Source organism: Aquarana catesbeiana, linkage group LG09 (assembly GCF_042186555.1).
Source record: "Aquarana catesbeiana isolate 2022-GZ linkage group LG09, ASM4218655v1, whole genome shotgun sequence".
NCBI lineage: Eukaryota > Metazoa > Chordata > Amphibia > Anura > Ranidae > Aquarana > Aquarana catesbeiana.
In genome coordinates this window covers 59,923,888-59,929,428 of record NC_133332.1, presented here as the reverse complement: position 1 = coordinate 59,929,428, position 5,541 = coordinate 59,923,888, and positions in this window count along the sequence as shown.

Genomic DNA, 5,541 nt, shown 5'->3' with positions numbered 1-5,541 from the left:
TCCCTGCATGACTGTCCTCCTGTTGAAGTCTCGGAGCCTGCCAATAGAACTTGCAACTACCTAAGGGTGTCCTGACCCTAACCCTCTGTCCTCCAAAAGTTTGTTAAGAGAAATAAACTCTCTTTTGTATTCGAGAAGTGTCTGGCGCTAAATGACTTTAATCATCTTGCACCCACCATGCCTCATAACCCACTATACACAGAAGGATGTCAGCTATCTCTGGCCCTGGAGGTTCTCATTAGACTCAAGGAGGCCTGGGACCTTGCTACATATATGGCTGTATAGTTTTGAGTGCACTTGTCAATCACAGGCTATTCAGCTGTTTTGTGGGGACTTTATCACAGATTATTTTGGACATCATTGATGATACACTGTAATATCGTTATTGCACTTGTTAACCACAGTTTTTGTTTCCTATCATTTGCTGTACACTGCATATTGTTACTTTTATTCATTTTTGTATAACCACTTGACCTCCGTAAGATTTACCCCCTTCATGACCAGGCCATTTTTTGCACTGCGTTACTTTAACTGACATAAATTAAATCGACAAATAGAGCTGTTTTTTGGTGGTATTTTATTTACATGTTTAATTTTTTTGTGCTATGCATGAATCTATCCACTGCATATAGGGGGTGGCAAGGATAGGGAGGCCCGGGCGCCCCTAATGGACGGACTGCCCCTGGACACCGCTGGAGCAGGTGAATAGGGTGTTTTGTTTCTTTTGAGATTTAATAAAATATGACCCTTTTGCTATAGTATTTTGGCAAAATGAACACGAGGACTGGGGGTGAAGGGGTTTTATATTTCAACAAAAGAGACAACAATGTTTGGCATTTGAGTGCAGTAGAGGCAGCGATGTCAGCTCTCTACAAGAGGTAAGGTGCACACTGGATATATGACACGTCAACAGTTATGTTTCTGTATTTGCAGCTTTTTTAAAGCAGTATTAAACCCAAAACCAAAAATAATGTTTTGTTAAATAAAGTTTTCAGATCTGGCCAGTAACACACCTCCTCGTATTAGTGAGATACAACTCTGGAGGATTGAGAACAGGAGGAACAACAGACAGCAGCCTTGTCAGCCTGGAGGGGGAGTGTTAATTGTATTAGCAGATTTAGGAACACTAATGCCCCGTACACACGGTCGGATTTTCCGACGGAAAATGTGTGATAGGACCTTGTTGTCGGAAATTCCGACCGTGTGTAGGCTCCATCACACATTTTCCATCGGATTTTCCGACACACAAAGTTTGAGAGCAGGCTATAAAATTTTCCGACAACAAAATCCGTTGTCGGAAATTCTGATCGTGTGTACACAAATCTGAAGGACAAAGTGCCACGCATGCTCAGAATAAATAAAGAGATGAAAGCTATTGGCCACTGCCCCGTTTATAGTCCCGACGTACGTGTTTTACATCACCGCGTTCAGAATGATCGGATTTTCTGACAACTTTGTGTGACCGTGTGTATGCAAGACAAGTTTGAGCCAACATCCGTTGGAAAAAATCCTAGGATTTTGTTGTCGGAATGTCCGAACAAAGTCCGACCGTGTGTACGGGGCATAACAAATTGAAGCCAAACTCCAGCTCACACTTTATAATCAGTTACAGCAACCTTTTTTTTTGCTTTTTGAGATAAACATTTTACATGAATAAATAAAAGCTGATCATTTTAATCACCCCTGCCAGTGCTAAATGCATTGTCTCATCCATGCAAACTGATACATTCTGCTGGAGAGCTTGAGTTTTTGAAAAGCAAGAGACTTGCTGGCTGGATCGCCACATATAAATAGAAGAAAGGAAACAAATGCAGCCATCACATCTAAGAATTGGTAAGTGGCAATACAATTAATGTTTGCTTCTGGTTTTAATACCACTTTAACCACTTGCCGACAAGCCGCCGTCAATTTACTGTGGCAGGTCGGCACAATCCCACGAATTGTCGTAGCTGTACGTCGGTCCCTTTAAGCAGGATAGCGGGCGCGCGCACCTTCTGCATAGCGGGGGTGCCGGTGCTTGTGACCGGCGGTCACGAGCGATCGCTGGCACGAGAGGCAGAACAGGGACTTGTGTGTGTAAACACACACGTCCCAGTTCTGTGAGGAGAGGAGAGACAGAGAGGAGAGACAGATCGTGAGTTCCTACAAGCTGGGAACCACGATCTCTGATCTCCTATAGTGAGTACCATCCCTCACAGTTAGAACACACATAGGGAACACAGTTAACCCCTTGATTGCCCACTAGTGTTAACCCCTTCCCTGCCAGTGACATTTTTACAGTAACCAGTGCATTTCTATAGCACTGATCGCAGTATAAATGCCAATAATAATAAAAATTTCCTAAATCCATCCCCTATTTTGGAGACGCTATAACCAATCAATCAATATACGCTTTTTATGAATTTTATTACCAAAAATATGTAGAAGAATACATATCGGCCTAAAGTGAGAAAAAAATTAGCTTTTTTAAAAAAAATTGGGGCTATTTATTACAGCAAAGTACAAAACATTGCGGTTTTTTTTTCAAAATTGTCGCTCTTTTTTTGTTTATAGTGCAAAAAATAAAAAACGCAGAGATGATCAAATACCACCAAAAGTAAGCTCTATTTGTAGGAATAAAAAGGACGTCAATTTTGTTTGGGCACAGCGTTTCGCATGACAGCGCAGTTGTCAATTAAAGCAACGCAGTGCCGTATCGCAAATTTTTTTTTTATTGGGTGCTGTATATGCATCTCCATTTAATAAAATATTCTGTTACAGATTTGAAGTTCAGTTCTGAGAACTCAGCTTGTACAGAAAAAGCTTTTAAACTTACTAGGAATTGTCATTGTTTGCCATGAGAGCAGCAGCACAATGCTCCTCTGTATGTTCTATACACTGAAAAGACCAATTTGGATGAGAGACTAATCGCTTTAGAAATATGAGGCCATGGGGGAAGTTCCCACAGTATCTTTATTTCTTTATTTTCTAGACTTCTCTGTCTTCCAGTATTATTATTTAGTGCTCCTATTCAGCACAGCTCAGAGATCACACATCTAAATTGCAGGAGTTTGGTTTCTCGATTAGTGACTGAGGGTTCACAATGTAATGAAATATCATTTTGGGTGGACTGACCCTCTGTGTTTATCTAGGATGGTATACAAGTGGTCCCAGAACTGCCTTTATTCCAGATGTTGACAAAACAAGGATATCCCCTAGGTGGACTTCAAAGGCACTAGCATAATTAATTTAAAAAAGTATAATTTATTACACATGGTGAACAAAGTATGAGATAAAAACAGAATACATTGGAATAATAAACAGTTGCTATGTACAAAATACAAAGTCACCACAAAGAGTGCAAATGAGATTCTCGTAATCAAACCGACGCGTTTCAGAGTATCAATGTCTCTTTCTTCATAGGTGTTATGAGGAGGTCAATCATAAATCTACAATATAGTGGTTGCAGTAGGTCAAAAAAGGATGTATAATAATCAACAATATATCATTATATATCTAAATTTAATATATATTATGTAAACTCATGTATATTGTCGTGGTGTCACAAATGAAACATTCCAATGGACATATTTAAAAACAAAGAACATAGGTGGAACTGTGTCTCCAAACTTTTCCCGTTTAGAGTAGCTGGTCTTGACAGCATGCACTGATGTTGCACAAAAAAGATAGATCTTGAATAATGCCGGGCTCCCACAGGGGGTATTGGATAGCTATAGACGCTGAAGCCAAAAGAGAGCCAGATGTTGTTTTAAAGGTGTCACATTGGGTAAGGATTATTGTTAACTGGTTTCTTACACTGAACAACCCCATGATGGCAGCCCAAAGTTTAGGTTGTCTGTCAGTAGGGCTTATGCATGGTACCCAGAGAGTGGGAGGAGTTGACACACCGTGGTTGTTTTACCTTAGTTTTATAAAGGAAAGGCAGATTACCCTGAAATACAGCATGTTACACAATAACACGGGTTGAATCCTAACTACACAACTTGTTCAAAGAACGATGGGATGGCCCCTAAATGTCGCACATATAGGTGTCCTGGAGTGGTAAGTGGAGTAGCAACCTCAGCCCGGACTCCAACCAGGCCACACCCCCAGTGTGTTTCACTCCACCCCTGAAACTTAGTCATTGGGAACACAACTTGTTCAGACAGAGAAGTAGGGGTCATCAGTAAGGCACTTCTTCACAACTTTGACAACAGTAGGCAACTTTGAGTCTCCATGAGTGGCATTAGGAATATGAGACAGCTTAACAGAAAGACTGCAGTACCCTAAGAAAAAAAAACCCTGCAATTTCCTTACTCTGCAGTAGAGATGGGCCAAACATCCCCCTGTTAAGTTTGCAGCAGAACTCCCGAACCGCGAACCCCTTTAAAGTCTATGGGAGTCAAACAGGAAAAATCAAAAGTGCCCATTTTGAAGGCTTATATGAAAGTAATTGGCCAAAAAAGAGGTACCAGGTCCAGGGACTGCCATGGGGAACATATATCAATGCAATAACATATTTTTTTAATTATTGTTTTTCAGGAGCAGTGATTTTAGTAATGCTTAAAGTGCAACAATAAAAATGAAAAATTCCTTTAAATATAGTGCCTGGGGGTTCTGCCTGTAAAGTGGCGCATCTGTAGCATGCATAAAACATGCTGCAGGAAAAATGACATTTCTAACGAAAAAAACCAGAGTCAAATCACATTTATATTGATGCACATTGCAATTGCCGGCAGCCAGTTATTGAAAAAAAATTAAGAAAAAAAAACGGTGTGGGGCCCTCCCAGAATTCATACCAGACCCTTATCCTGGTATGCAGCCTGACAGGTCAGGAAGGGGGGGTGGGACTCGTGCTCAGGTCAAACCGTTCGACCAACACTATTAATAACTTTGTCTATTCTGGGAGACATATTTGATGTTCATTTATGTATGACGATCAATCTGGCTGCCATAACAATATGTAGAGCTATGGGGCGTATGGCCCTTGGAACACGGTCCATGTTGATGCTAAGAATTGCTTGTTCAAAATTGTCCTTACACAGTATGCTAGTAATTGTGGAGAGTAAACGGAAAGTGGACCTCCAAAAACTACGTATATGAGCAAATGCCTATAACATATGTGTTAGTGTGCCCACCATTCCGCATCCCTACCAACACTCATTGGAGCCTTGTGGTGTAAATGTAGCTGTAATAAAGGGGGTAAGATACCACCTGAGGTGTATTCTTGCGCTATTTCCCAATGTGAGGCTGATTTTGTGTAGGTTTAGTTGTACTTTATGGCTTTTTGCCACTGTTCCTCACTGAATGAGCTTGTAAGTTCTTCTTCCCATTTGAGTAGTGAAGGTGATTTTGAAAAAAATCCTTTTTTGTTGAAGACGGTAGTAAAACAATGCGATTTCCTTGGTTTTAGTTTCCATATTATGCCAAATCACCCAAGCATGGTGAGGAACTGTTTTGGAGTAGGAGGATGTTGTTTAAGGAGGCTATTCTAACATTTGTGAATAGATCCATGGTGGGTAAAGCGTATTTGATGGAGAGGTTATCAAATGGGATTAGTTT